Raw genomic sequence first — 16,075 nt, forward strand, 5'->3', positions numbered from 1 at the left:
GTATTTCTAGACATCAAAGGGGCATTCGATTCGGTGTCCATAGAAGTACTATCTAGTAATCTTAACTGTTGCGGGCTTTCACCAATATTGAAAATTTTTCTTTACAACCTGTTGTCTGAAAAAATCATGCATTTTAGTCATGGAGAAACCATCGTTGAACGAATAAGTTACATGGGTCTACCCCAAGGCTCATGTTTAAGCCCCCTGCTATACAACTTTTATGTTCGAGAAATCGATAGTTGTATGGCACAAAATTGCACGCTAAGACAGCTTGCGGATGACTGTGTTGTTCACATCACAGGTAAAACAGACACTCAAATTAAACCTCCGTTACAAGAAACTCTATATAATTTATCACATTGGGCCAGGAATCTAGGCATCGAGTTTTCGCCTAGTAAAACCGAGTTAGTAGTTTTTCAAGGAAGCATTCCCCACCTCAAATAGAGCTCCTAATGATGGGTAGAACTCTAACTCAATCTTTTAGTTTTAAATATTTGGGTGTCTGGTTCGACTCTAAATGCCTTTGGGGAAAACATATTAGGTACTTGACTTTAAAATGCAAAAAGAGAATCGATTTTCTTCGAACGATTACTGGTGGGGTGCTCATCCACAGGACCTTATCAGGTTACACCAAACAACGATACTGTCGGTCATAGAATACGGAAGCTTTTGCTTTGGGTCCGCCGCGAATACCTACTTGATTAAACTAGAATGAATGCAGTATCGTTGTTTGCGTATTGCAATGGGTTGTATGCAATCGACACATACTCATATGAGTTTCGAAGTACTGGCGGGAGTAATGCCGTTGAAAAATCGGTTCTTCGATTTATCGCTACGTTTCATAATTCGAAGTGTAACTGTGAATCCTTTGGTGAAAAAAAATTTGAAAACGCTTATGAATATTAAACCGCAAGTCAAATGTGTAAACAATTATCATACTTTTAGTCAATCAATAGAAATAAATCCTTCTTTATTTAATTCGGACACGAGTCACTTTTACCCAATTAGCAGTTTCTTGATAAAATTCGAACTGACATCCGTGGAATACCAGATCACGTCCGACCCAACATGTTCTTTAATGATGGTTCTAGAATCGACAACGCGACTGGCTTCGCAGTGTATAATGAGGGCTTTGAAACTTCGTTCAAGCTTCGAGAGCTATGCTCCGTTTACAATGCTGAGCTAGCCGCTATTTGCTGCACCTTGGAACACATTCGCACACTGTCCGTAGACCACTATTTCATCTACTCGGATAGTCTCAGCTCCGTTGAGGCTATTCGATCGATGAAACTGATGAAGCGCTATTCCCATTTCTTGCTGGAAATTTCTGGGATATTGGGCGCTCTGACCGAAAATTCGTATAGGATTACCTTAGCTTGGATCCCGTCTCATTGTCTTATACAAAACATTGAGAAGGCGGACTCATTGGCTGATGTGGGCGCGTTACATGGTGAAATTTTTGAGAGGATAATAACTTACAGGGTCCTGCAATTAAACTGCTACATAATTTTAGGAATGATTATTACGAAGTATACATAACCGAGTTAGATGACACCTTGTCACCTTGTAACATTATGTCTAAAATGTCAGAGGATATTTTTGTTAATTTTGTAATCAAGTGTTTTTTTTTTGTAAAAATAGTCCTCGAACCTTAACGTAGTGCTTTGATTGCCTAGTTCCAGGCTGTGAAACGGTAGAAAGACAAATTTTGTGAGTTGTCCAATGAGTGTATGTATTTTTTTTTTATTTTGGATCACACTTGGAAGATACCTGGAGATCAGAAGTACTCAAGTATTGTATGGTGAGGATCGTCAAGCTACAGTGGCGACACCTACGATGGTGAAGATCATCAAGATGCACCCTGAGAGAATTTCTTGGCGTAGTAACACTAAATTGGCGATAGATTTTAATATACCGGATCAAAATACCCGTCGGGTCTTGAAAGATGATCTTTAGACCAAGCCTTGCACCTCAAAATCCTAAAGAAATTTAAATTAAACTCACTTATTGTGAAAAATAATGACTGGATGGAGCCCATTTTTAACCTAGACATACCATACAATGTAACTATCAATGATGGTGGACCTGCGGTTCCTCCCAGATCGATCCTTTTCTTCACTGATGGGTCAAAAATGGATAATAGAACTGGGGCAGGGGTCTTCGGACCTAGACTCGGGATCTCAATTCCTATGGAAAACTGGCCAACAGTATTCCAAGCTGAAATTCAAGTAATTCTAGAATGCACTTTAGCTTGTTTGAAAAGGGGATTCAGGTACACAAGTATCTGCATATTCTCTGACAGCCAGGCTTCATTTTGCTCATCTTGATCAAAAAGAGATTGTGAACTTTTCCGCTCCGAATAATTGTGAGTCTATTTTAATGGGCATTTCATCCTCTGCTGCTGAGAGAGCGGGGAGAAATTTTTTCTCTAACGAATGATCGCTCTTCTACTGTTGAAGTGTGACTCTGAAAACGCTTAATCAGTGCTACGTGTTATCAGTGAAATGCATTGCGATCGTTGATTTCTCAGCCAGTTACTGAGAAGCTAATGAACATTTCTCCTAGCGAGAATGATATTGAGTGAATGCGTGATTGAAATGCTCTCCAACAAAATGTGGGCTGCTTGATCGTTTTAAGAAAGCATATTTCTCCCAGGTGATTGACAAGGAGATAAGAAAAACAGAGCAAAAATCAAGAGAATCGAAGAAACCTGCTGACAGCCAGGCTGCTCTTCAAGTACTAAGTACGTTCACATGTTACTCCAAACTAGTATGAGAGTGCACTAAGAAACCTGGCCATAAGGAACAAAGTATCTTTATTCTGGGTACCAGGCCACTGCGGTATCCTAGGGAACGAAGAAGCAGACCAACTAGCTAGGGAAGGATCTCAGGGACTGTTGATTGGACCTGAACCTTTCTGCGGAGTATCGAGAAGTACCTTGACTATGGAGCTCAAGAACTGGGAAAGCACCACTATTGTTTCCAACTGGAAAACAGCAGAGGGAGCAGCTCGGGCAAAAAGATTCATTGAACCAAGCGCACGACTCTCCAAAAACATGTTGAACTTAAGTAAGCACGAGTTAAGTACTTACACAGGTCTCTTGACCGGACATTGTCCAACAAAACAGCATCTCAAAAGGATAAACATAATTCAAAACGATGACTATCGGTTCTGCGGGTTCGAAAAAGAAACTGCAGAGCATCTTCTATGCAACTGCTGCGCCCTCCTAAATAGGAGAGAGAAAGTACTTGTGGCAAAGTTAATAAGCGTACAAGACATGGTTGCATATCAACCCTAAGAAGGTTATATCATACATCTTTGATATCATACCCGATTGGGATAAAATGCTTAGTCAGCAATCAACTGTCACTCCAATCAATAGTGCAGGTGAACCTGAAAGCATATAGAAACGCGGGACATATACCGCAATAGATCAACTACTGGTCGCAATGGGCTCCCCTACAAGGAAAAAAGCCTTTCAAGGTTCTAAAGTGTCGAAAACCGATACCAAACCGTAATCCTCCCGGTAATCCTACCGAAGCCACAGCTACAGGAGGCCACCGACGGACCCTAATGGAAAACTGATATTGGAGAATAACCCCTATAAACCCCTTCCTTTACCCTTGTTTAACCCTCATCCGCATTAGATTTCATTACCCTAATCAGCACTTGTGGTGTCAATTTGACACCACAAGCTCAAATCGTTATAACTTTTGGCGTGTTAGACCGATTTAAACAAAACTTACATCAAAAGAAACCTTGTAATGTCAGTGAAATATGTTTAGAACATTATATATAGCTAAAGTTACTAGTTTTCTCGTTATTCAGCATGAAAGAAAAAAAAATCCGAAAAAACATGCCTCACGAAAACTGTTGTAGTTCATATGTTACACGTCCAAAAAAATATTTGCCTTATGCATATGAAAGCTGAAGTTAATGCCTACATCATGAAGACAAGAAATATTTTTTTAAATTTTTTTTAATGAAATGGTCACAAAAAGTTCAAAAAAGTGGTCTATAAAACCTACTTTTCATTCGATTGCTAGTAAATACTGTTTGAGCGATGGTAGAGTTTTGAAATAAATATGACTACAAAATGTATTAAAATTCCAACATTTTGCTGTCTTTAGATTTTTAATGCAACAAAAATTGAATTTACTGGAATTTTTCAAAGTTCACTACTTTGCGCGATTTTTTTACAAATTGAAATTTCATCTGTTTTTGTGGTCCACCGTCATGTTGTACCCGGATTATCAGTGCTTTTACTTTGTTTGGACCAATCAAAAGTATATTCATTGGAAAGCACATTCAATCTACATTCTAGTGAGGTACAACAAATCACGCTGTGAGATTTCACAAAAATATTAAAATTATAAACGTAAAATCACATTTTCATATGTGATGAAAGAAATTAGAGAAACATGAACTATCAAAGAACGAAAGAACATAAGCCGTAAATATCATGAAAATTTCGAAAAAGATACAACGGCTCACCGACAGGACTTGAACCTGCAATCTCCGCTTCGGTACAACGGCGCGTTAGCCAATTCCACCACGGTGAACGTGATGGAACCGGCGAACACGAGCAATCGAGCTCTGCCGATCAACTGCTGGACCTTCTATCGAAACACCATGTATATCCCGCATGTGATCTTTCCCTCTATTGATCTCTCTTGTTTCTCTAACCCCACCCATCGACTCGGGATTTTAGCCGAGCGAGCACATGGTCGATTGCTTCGGGTTTGCCGCAACTTACGGTCAGATGAAGAAGCAATCAGTGCCGCTCAAGGTTCCGAGCAGACCAGTTACACAGGGAGGTGTTGCTCTGTTGAAATCAATACTGATGTTATGAAATCGCTTGGTACATCTTTGTACCTGAAAATGATCACATTTTCATATGTGATGAAAGAAATTAGAGAAACATGAACTATCAAAGAACGAAAGAACATAAGCCGTAAATATCATGAAAATTTCGAAAAAGATACAACGGCTCACCGACAGGACTTGAACCTGCAATCTCCGCTTCGGTACAACGGCGCGTTAGCCAATTCCACCACGGTGAACGTGATGGAACCGGCGAACACGAGCAATCGAGCTCTGCCGATCAACTGCTGGACCTTCTATCGAAACACCATGTATATCCCGCATGTGATCTTTCCCTCTATTGATCTCTCTTGTTTCTCTAACCCCACCCATCGACTCGGGATTTTAGCCGAGCGAGCACATGGTCGATTGCTTCGGGTTTGCCGCAACTTACGGTCAGATGAAGAAGCAATCAGTGCCGCTCAAGGTTCCGAGCAGACTAGTTACACAGGGAGGTGTTGCTCTGTTGAAATCAATACTGATGTTATGAAATCGCTTGGTCCATCTTTGTACCTGAAAATGATCACATTTTCATATGTGATGAAAGAAATTAGAGAAACATGAACTATCAAAGAACGAAAGAACATAAGCCGTAAATATCATGAAAATTTCGAAAAAGATACAACGGCTCACCGACAGGACTTGAACCTGCAATCTCCGCTTCGGTACAACGGCGCGTTAGCCAATTCCACCACGGTGAACGTGATGGAACCGGCGAACACGAGCAATCGAGCTCTGCCGATCAACTGCTGGACCTTCTATCGAAACACCATGTATATCCCGCATGTGATCTTTCCCTCTATTGATCTCTCTTGTTTCTCTAACCCCACCCATCGACTCGGGATTTTAGCCGAGCGAGCACATGGTCGATTGCTTCGGGTTTGCCGCAACTTACGGTCAGATGAAGAAGCAATCAGTGCCGCTCAAGGTTCCGAGCAGACCAGTTACACAGGGAGGTGTTGCTCTGTTGAAATCAATACTGATGTTATGAAATCGCTTGGTACATCTTTGTACCTGACCTTGAGCGGCACTGATTGCTTCTTCATCTGACCGTAAGTTGCGGCAAACCCGAAGCAATCGACCATGTGCTCGCTCGGCTAAAATCCCGAGTCGATGGGTGGGGTTAGAGAAACAAGAGAGATCAATAGAGGGAAAGATCACATGCGGGATATACATGGTGTTTCGATAGAAGGTTCAGCAGTTGATCGGCAGAGCTCGATTGCTCGTGTTCGCCGGTTCCATCACGTTCACCGTGGTGGAATTGGCTAACGCGCCGTTGTACCGAAGCGGAGATTGCAGGTTCAAGTCCTGTCGGTGAGCCGTTGTATCTTTTTCGAAATTTTCATGATATTTACGGCTTATGTTCTTTCGTTCTTTGATAGTTCATGTTTCTCTAATTTCTTTCATCACATATGAAAATGTGATCATTTTCAGGTACAAAGATGTACCAAGCGATTTCATAACATCAGTATTGATTTCAACAGAGCAACACCTCCCTGTGTAACTGGTCTGCTCGGAACCTTGAGCGGCACTGATTGCTTCTTCATCTGACCGTAAGTTGCGGCAAACCCGAAGCAATCGACCATGTGCTCGCTCGGCTAAAATCCCGAGTCGATGGGTGGGGTTAGAGAAACAAGAGAGATCAATAGAGGGAAAGATCACATGCGGGATATACATGGTGTTTCGATAGAAGGTCCAGCAGTTGATCGGCAGAGCTCGATTGCTCGTGTTCGCCGGTTCCATCACGTTCACCGTGGTGGAATTGGCTAACGCGCCGTTGTACCGAAGCGGAGATTGCAGGTTCAAGTCCTGTCGGTGAGCCGTTGTATCTTTTTCGAAATTTTCATGATATTTACGGCTTATGTTCTTTCGTTCTTTGATAGTTCATGTTTCTCTAATTTCTTTCATCACATATGAAAATGTGATCATTTTCAGGTACAAAGATGTACCAAGCGATTTCATAACATCAGTATTGAACGTAAAATCATTCCTGAATTTCTAGAACTACAAGCAGCGGTCCAGCGAAACGTGTTTGTTTGCTCTCCGAGTAGGTACGGTGGGTGGTGATTCGGGCAGAGAGCGAAGCCGACAGACCAAGAAATGCACGACACGCATCGTTATTTCGTCTGTCGGCTTCGCTCTCTGCCCGAATCACCACCCACCGTAGGTACCTACTCGGAGAGCAAACAAACACGTTTTGCTGGACGAGGTGCTTATGGTTCTAGAAATTCAGGAATGATTTTATGTTTATAATTTTCATATTTTTGTGAAATCTCACAGCGTGAATTGCAGCACCTCACTAGAATGTAGATTAAATGTGCTTTCCAATGAATATACTATTGGTTGGTCCAAACAAAGTAAAAGCACTGATAATCCGGGTACAACCTGACGGTGGACCACAAAAACAGATGAAATTTCAATTTGTAAAAAAATCGCGCAAAGTAGTGAACTTTGAACAATTCCAGTAAATTCAATTTTTGTTGCATTAAAAATCTAAAGACAGCAAAATGTTGGAATTTTAATACATTTTGTAGTCATATTTTTTTCAAAACTCTACCATCGCTCAAACAGTATTTACTAGCAATCGAATGAAAAGTAGGTTTTTTAGACCACTTTTTTGAACTTTTTGTGACCATTTCATTAAAAAAAATTTAAAAAAATATTTCTTGTCTTCATGATGTAGGCATTAACTTCAGCTTTCATATGCATAAGCCAAATATTTTTTTGGACGTGTAACATATGAACTACAACAGTTTTCGTGAGGCATGTTTTTTCGGATTTTTTTTCTTTCATGCTGAATAACGAGAAAACTTGTAACTTTAGCTGTATATAATGTTCTAAACATATTTTACTGACATTACAAGGTTTCTATTGATATAAGTTTTATATGAAGTTCATAATAATTCAAACGACTTAAATAGATTTTACTTTTGTGGTGTCAAAATGACACCAAAAGTCGCAAAAGGGAGTTTTTTTGTCCAGGCTTCCAGGGCTCGTCCATAAAAAAAAGTAAAGATGCAATATTGAAGAAATTTTGAATTCATTTAGGGTCCCCGAAGAAATTTTCGTATTTTGAAGCTTCTGAAAAAAGTTACAAGCCTTCAAACTTGCAATGGTGTCAAAATGACACCCTAATGCGGATGAGGGTTAAAGTGTTTTTTTAACTGTTGAGTCACCGCGACTATTACGGCCCCCTTATTATTAATTATTAATTATTAAAAAGTGCGTTTATGTTCAAATTATGCATCTTACTTACGTCTAACTTCATCTATCACATGTATCAAAAGTGTGCTTGTGGCTCCAGAGAGAAGCGACTCCTATTGTTCTTTCGGAACAAATTTCAGTTTTTGATAATTAATTTGATGGGAAATATTATGAATCTCTCAGCAATTTGTAAAATACGTGGTTCCTAATCATTTAACTTTAAAAGTTATGAAATTGGATAAGAATAAGAAAATTTAAATATTTTTGGTATTTATTCCTACTTTGGTTGTGATTCAGGTTTACCGACTCAAAAGGTTGCTTCTAGATAGGATTTTTTTCATTGTTTTATTTTCAGACTGTGAAATTTGTTTCTGAAATAATCTGATTCAGGTTTTGAGTTTAATAGTTTAACTCTTTTATCTGAATTATCGTAGATTTTGTTTTTTTCTTTGTTTTTGTCGATATTCTTTTAACTGGTTTTGTTTGCATTTATCTGAATTGTAAATTATTTAAAAGCCTGAAACGAAAATAATTTTCTTCTATACCTACCTGAGTTTTGGATTCTTCGTTCTAACCTTAATGAATTAAAAGAACGATTGTAACAAGAACTTCACTCTTCGCATCGTTTCTTCGATAGTTTCCACCTGACGTTTTGTATAATTTCGCGCAGAATAGAAATATTGTGTAGTTGGCCTTTTTGAAATCATGATCTTATCTTTACAGCGAGAGTCATATTTCATGTTCAAATTCACCCGAAATGGTTCAACGTGCGGAATGAAAGGGCGTAAAGTCAAATAAAAGAAATAAGTCGGTACTCTCTGGAGCCACTAGCACACTTTTGATGCATATTTGGGTGCCGTTGAATGGGACGAGGCTTGTAAGCCGTAAGTTTATGATTCTGTACTTCCTCGTGAAATTGTTTGAGGAAATTAAAAATGATTCTCATTTCCGGCTGAAGAATACAATTTGGGTAACATTGCAGCAGTTGTCGCTTTTTGATTTATTATTTAATCAAGTGTTATTTGAAACATTTTCGAAAGCTAGTCTCAAACTTCTTTTTTGAATTTGATAATATATTCGGATCATTCGTCTTTGTAGATAATTCCGAGCAGAACAGAATGTTTTATAATTATGTGAACAAAATTTCATACTGTTTGATGTCAATTTTTCCTGCTAAAAACAGCAAATCCTTTTAAAAAATAATAATTTCAAACCCCCCCCCCCTCCTGCATGAGGGTCTAAAAAACAAACAAGATATTCTACTCTACACTCAAAATTTTCAATTCTTTATAAAATTTTGATAATTAAGGTTATTCAAGAGTATAAATCTTGATTCAGAACTGATGCCAAAACCTCGATAAATGATCCCAAGCTTAGAATTCTGCTACAGTTTTTGAAAATTTTCTCATTAGTTGATAGAAATTCAGTTATGAGGTTCAACTTAAAATTAGATATAACTCATTTCGGAGGTTCTGGTTTAACAAAACCATTTTTTTTCGATTTGTATATTTAGAATTTTGTATCCGAATTAGGATTTTTATCATCAGTTAGAATCGCCATTAAAATTTGGAAATGAAAAGCTGTTTTGAAATCCCGGTTCAAATTTGTTTTCATCAGTTTCAAAAATCATAAATTCTAGTTGACAAAAAAATATAAATTTTGAATGAAACTTTCATGGTTTTCAAAACTCGAATTCATGACTTTTCGACGAAACTGATGATTTATTTCATGACTTTTGAAACTCATGTGCATTTAAATGTTGTAACAATTTTTCCGAATATGAAAATTCATAATCAAATTCATTAGGTATTTGAAATTTTATTTTTTTTAGATGCACATGTTGGATTAAAAAAATGAATTCAGATTGAAACCATAAACATCACAGCTAAAATTACAGATTTTTTAACTTCAATTTAAAATTTAAATTTTTGGATCAAAGTTGGTTTGTATAGAAAAAATTATTTGAAAATCACAAATGTAAAGAAGAATTTAAGTTTATTTTGCAAATTTTGTTTAATAAAAACCTCTAAACGCCCAAAAGATTTTTATAATAGAATTCATTTTTAAGGAAAATTATTTGGTGATAAAATATATGTAATCTTCTTTTTAAAAAATCTGCAAGGAATTCGATATTTTCTTAGTTTATTGTTTAATTTTATTAATATTGCAACCAGCAGCCAAGTCAAACTATAATTTTAAGTTTGGATCAAGTTTGTAGTAATCAGGTTTGAACCGCTTATTCTTTAACTGTTCCTTTAACTTTTGAAATTTTGATTTATTTACATCGATGGTTAAAATACTTCTATTTGCTCAACAGTTTTTTAGATTCAGTTTATTTGATTTGAGCATTGAAGAAATTATTTTTTAAAAGTTGTAGACTTTTAAAAACTTATATAAATAAATGAACTGAACTCTACTAGACTCTGGAGCATATTCAATTATTTTCACCATCGGTGAAAGTTTCGTTACTGAAAGCTTTATAAAAAAAAATCAGCTAAGCATTTAATTGATTACAGGACATATTTTTGAAAATAACTTCTATGTATAACTTAAAAATGGATACTCAAATAGTACAAATTACAGAAAAAAAAACTTTGTATTGTTCAGGCATCGTTTAAGCAAAAGTATTATATAAAAAAAATCCCATGATATCCCAGCGGATATCCAAAATCAATTTCCCGGTTTTTCCCGGTTTTTCTGATCAAGATTTTAATCTTTTTTCCGGTTTCAACATACCCAGATAAATAAATAGGAGGGTGATGGACGAAGAGAATGCCGCGTGGGCGGCAGTAGTGCAGAGAGGCACCCGTCGAAATGTGGAAAATCACCGACAGCGGAAGAGGCAGCGAGTCCGACTTTTCCAGGAGAAAAAGCGCCGCCTGGAGGAGGAGGAGCTCGAGGATCTGGAGCAGCTGCATCGTTCCCAAGAAACACGAAAGTTCTATCAGAAACTCAACGCATCTCGCAAAGGCTTCGTGCCGCAAGCCGAAATGTGCCGGGATAAGGACGGGGGTATCCTGACGGACAATCGTGAGGTGATCAAAAGGTGGAAGCAGCACTTCGATGAACACCTGAACGGCGCACATGCAGGAGATCAAGACGGTGGGGGAAGGTACATCGCCGGCGTAGCCAACGACGAAGACGAGCCACTCCCAACGATGAGTGAAGTTAAGGAAGCCATTCGCCAGCTGAATAGAAACAAGTCGGCTGGGAAGGATGGCATCGCAGCTGAACTCATCAAAATAGGCCCGGACAGGTTGGCCGATTGCCTACACCGGTTGATAATCCGGATCTGGGACATAGAACAGCTACCGGAGGAGTGGAAGGAGGGGGTAATATGCCCCATCTACAAGAAGGGTGACAAATTGGACTGTGAGAACTACCGAGCGATCACTGTCCTCAATGCCGCCTACAAAGTGTTGTCCCGAATCCTACTCCGCCGCCTAACGCCACAAGCAAACAGATTCGTGGGAAGTCATCAGGCCGGCTTTATGGAGGGACGGTCTACGACGGACCAGATATTCACATTACGGCAAATCCTCCAAAAATGCCGTGAAAACCAAGTCCCTACGCACCATCTATTCATCGACTTCAAAGCCGCATACGACACGATCGACCGTAACGAGCTATGGAAAATCATGGACGAGAACGGCTTTTCCGGGAAGCTGATCAGACTGATCAAGGCGACGATGGATGGAACGCAGTGCTGTGTGCGGATCTCGGGTGAATTGTCGAGTTCATTCGAATCGCGCAGGGGGCTTCGACAAGGTGATGGTCTATCCTGCATGATGTTCAAAGTGTCGCTAGAAGGTGTTATTCGACGAGCGGTGGGCGAAATGCGGGGCACGATTTTCAACAGATCCAGTCAACTTATCTGCTTTGCCGATGACATTGATATAGTCGGCAGATCATCTGCGGCGGTGGAGGAGATCTACCGCAAACTGAATCGCGAAGCAGGAAGGATTGGGTTGATGATTAATTCGTCCAAGACGAAGTACATGCTGGCCTGCGCATCCGAGACCGACCGAACCCGCTTGTCCAGTAATAACAAGGTCACGATCGACGGCGACGAGCTGGAGATAGTCGAAGACTTTGTCTATCTCGGCTCACTGGTGACCGCAGACAATGACACCAGCCGTGAGATCCGGAGGCGAATTATCAGCGGAAGTCGTGCCTACTATGGACTCCACAAGCAACTGCGGTCGAGAAGACTTAGCCCTCGCACAAAGTGTAACCTGTATACGACGCTTATTAGACCGGTTGTTCTCTACGGGCACGAGACATGGATATTGCTCGAGGAGGATCTGCGTACACTCGGAGTATTCGAGCGACGAGTGTTAAGAACCATCTTTGGCGGCGTACAGGAGAACGGAATGTGAGGCGAAGGATGAACCACGAGCCACGAACCCAGTATCCAGAAGGTGGTGAAAGCTGGCCGGATACGCTGGGCGGGACATGTTGCGAGAATGCCGGACGACTGTCCCGCAAAACAGGTGTTCGCTACGAATCCGGTAGGAACAAGACGAGCGGGGTCGCAACGAGCGAGGTGGTTAGACCAAGTGGAGCGTGATCTGGCGAACGTGGGGTGCCCGAGAAATTGGAGAACGGTTGCCATGGACCGAGTGAATTTTAGGAATTATGTTCGTCAAGTTATGTCGTAAGACGGAATACTATGTAAATAAAATAAAATAAGATAAATACTTTCTATGCCGTAGAAAACATTGGTATGCGTAAGGTATTTTAAACAACAAAACATATTTGACTCAAAAATATGGTTGCCTGTTGTTCATTTAAACCACGGATTTAGTAGTTTTGCTATGCTTTTTTTTTTGTGTGTGGAAATCGTGAGGCATTTTGATCCAAAGTGGTATAATTTCATTTAAGATGTGGTGTTTGATTATTTTCCGTATATTAAAAAAAAACTTTTTTTTTTCGATTGTTAAAATCTAAAAATAAAATTCATGAAATCTGAAAAAAAAAACACACACAAAATATAGTTTAAAGTATGAATAAAAGATTGTCGGTGTTCCGTTGCAGAAAACGGAAAGCTCAAATGTTGGCAGGAAAACTCGGTTAGAGTACTGGTAACTCTAACATCGACAACAGTCCAAAGTTCTGGTAACCTCACTGACGTCGATAGGGATAACTTTCTTGGTACTTGCATTCACAAAACCACACTTTTGTATTTGGGAACCCGATCAGGAGAGCATATCAAAATAATAACTCAAACGTATCTCACCAAGATATTTACATCTCATTCAGTTATAATTAAGTACTCCAAATTTTCGGTTTTAAGTTTCTCCATTCTGAATTATATCTTATTCTGATTGACTAGTGAACCTTCATATAAGAGAAGCGACATCTGATCCCTCTTAAAATAAAATATGTGGCAACATCGCCGAAATCTTGGACAAAAAAAATCCCCAGCACTGTTTTCTGGCTCAATGTTCAAGCTCTAAAGTGAACGCTCCTTCAATACAACCAAACAACATTGAACTCGATGCCCGAAGGATCGCGATAAACGGTATGAATGACTTGAATTTCGTTAATAATTAGTTAGTTTTCTAACTAGAAACACGATACACCAAAGCATTGAAATAAATTGCACCTAATCATAAATTCATATGACCAGCTAAAAAATTATCTGTTTGAACTATAACAACAATCACAATACCTTCCTTGGTTGAGTTTTCAATAAGAAAGGTAAAAGCTCTGGGACAAAATGCTTGGATCGATTGGAATCGATTTTGACAGTTCTTTTGCTCGATTGGAATTTTGTGTTTCAGATCTCACTTCTCTTATATACAGGTTCACTATGATTGACAAACTCGAATGGGGTTGAGCTCATTTTCAATGATTAAGATTTTTTTCGGATTGTCCTAAAATAAAATGATTATATCTTATTTTGATAGACGTACAACTTTTTCTGAAACACGGACATCGAAGTCGACGGCTCAAACCTTACATTAACGAGTTTCGCTCAACAGATTCATAAAATTGAATCAAATTTTTGGGAAACCAGAAATGGGGCATGGTTTTATCCTTCCACTAGAAAATTTTCTCGAAGTACTTATATCTTGATAAGTTATAATTTTGATATAATTTGTTCTGTCCAATATCAAACTATGCTATCTGAACGAGATATAATCTTGATAGGAGCATATCTAAAACTGATATAATTTAGCTATGATCGTATAGATTTTTTGATATAATTTGAGATATTTTAACATCCTACGAGTACTGAATTATAACTCATTTAGATAGAAAAAAATAAGTATCAAAATATCTCATTTTGATATAATTTTATTTTTCCCTCCTGATCGGGAATACTTTATTTTCACTTACGACACGAACTTGAGGGTGCACTTGTACTCACTGAAGCTTGGAACTATACTCACTCAAATGCAGAATAATACTCACTCACAAGTTACTCGACTCTGTATTCATATGCTAATAGAATGTTCTGGAAACTACGGAATTATACCACTGAATTAAGTATAGAATATTCTAGATTCTTCTAAGGAATTATAATGGAACTTTCTAGAATTATCAGAAAATTCAATGATATAGGAATGGAACATTCTGGAACCTTCTATGGTAGAACATGCTAAATAGTAATGGAATATTCTGTAACTTTCTATAATGGAACATGCTAGTAACTGAACTTTCTGAACATAGAATCTTCTGGAGTATTCTTCAAGCGTATTGGTATACGCTGGAACAGTCGGTATTAACTCAAAATCTAACATTTTTGCACGTACACCCTTTAGACTCTGAAGGCCTCATATACCTGATGAGGTTTAAAGCTTCCAAACGACATGCCACTTAAAATAGAAGTAATTGAGAAATTTCGAATTTGGGATTAGAAAATCCAATGTAGGTTGAAAAAAGAATTTTAATTTTTAATTTCTATTCTAAGTTTCCAACTTTAAAATCATAAATGCATAAATTGATTTGTTTTTCTTTCAAAAGTTTATCTTTTCCACAGAAATTCTCATAACAGATTTTGATTTTTAGGCTGTATATTTCTTTGAAAATTACATTTCAATCTTAATCTTAAATTGTAAATTTGAAATTTTAGACTGATTTTTTAATCAGAAATCTTACCATTAAACCTGACTTCTGAATATGAATTCTTCATCTGCATTTTGAGTCGGACTTCTGTACAAATAATAAAAAATTTCAATCCGATCTCTTAATTTGAATTTCCTACCTGAACTTTGAATTCAAATCGGAAATAAATTCAGAAACTCTTATCAAAATTTTGAACATAAATTTTGTGTGATACTTTTTCGGCAAACATTGTAATAAATTGTAAAACAACGACTTTTTATTTATCATTCCAACGTTTCAATCCTTGATCGATCCTTGGAATCATAAGTAATAGTCGGTTTTGTTAAACTGTTAACCGAAAAAGTATACCAATAATCCACTGAAAGTCGACAAATCACATATGAATATTATTTTTGAATCTTATATTTAAATTTTTGATAAAAGGGAGAAATTTAATTTTTAATTTAATTATTTGAAACAGGCTGGTTATTTCTAATATTTAAAGAAAAACCAAAATTGGGGCACAAAAACATGCAACTCCATCTCTTGTTGAATCAAAACAGAACTAAATTGACCAATTTGTATCTAAAGCTTCTGAAAAAAATCTTTCGATGAACTTTTCTATTAAGTATGTAGGTATATTAAGAGGAAAAATGATTTCTTTTGGTGACAGCTTTTCCCCGTTTTGATTTCAAATTCCCGGTTATTTCACGGTGCTATTTTCCCTTCCCGGTTCGCTGGCCACCCTGGGTTCTTCATACGGCCCTGGTTAAACAGAGGAAATAAACATAAATTGAACAACCATAAAACGTAACTTGTTCGATAGATCATCAAATGGTTTAACCCTCCAAAGCCGTTCGGGTCAATATGACCCGAAGCGCACATTTCAAACATCTTTGTCATCATTCCAATATACTGATGAACTGGTAGTTTTGACAGACCAAGTATGTTCTAT

This window comes from Uranotaenia lowii, chromosome 2 (assembly GCF_029784155.1).
Source record: "Uranotaenia lowii strain MFRU-FL chromosome 2, ASM2978415v1, whole genome shotgun sequence".
Classification (NCBI taxonomy): Eukaryota; Metazoa; Arthropoda; class Insecta; order Diptera; family Culicidae; genus Uranotaenia; species Uranotaenia lowii.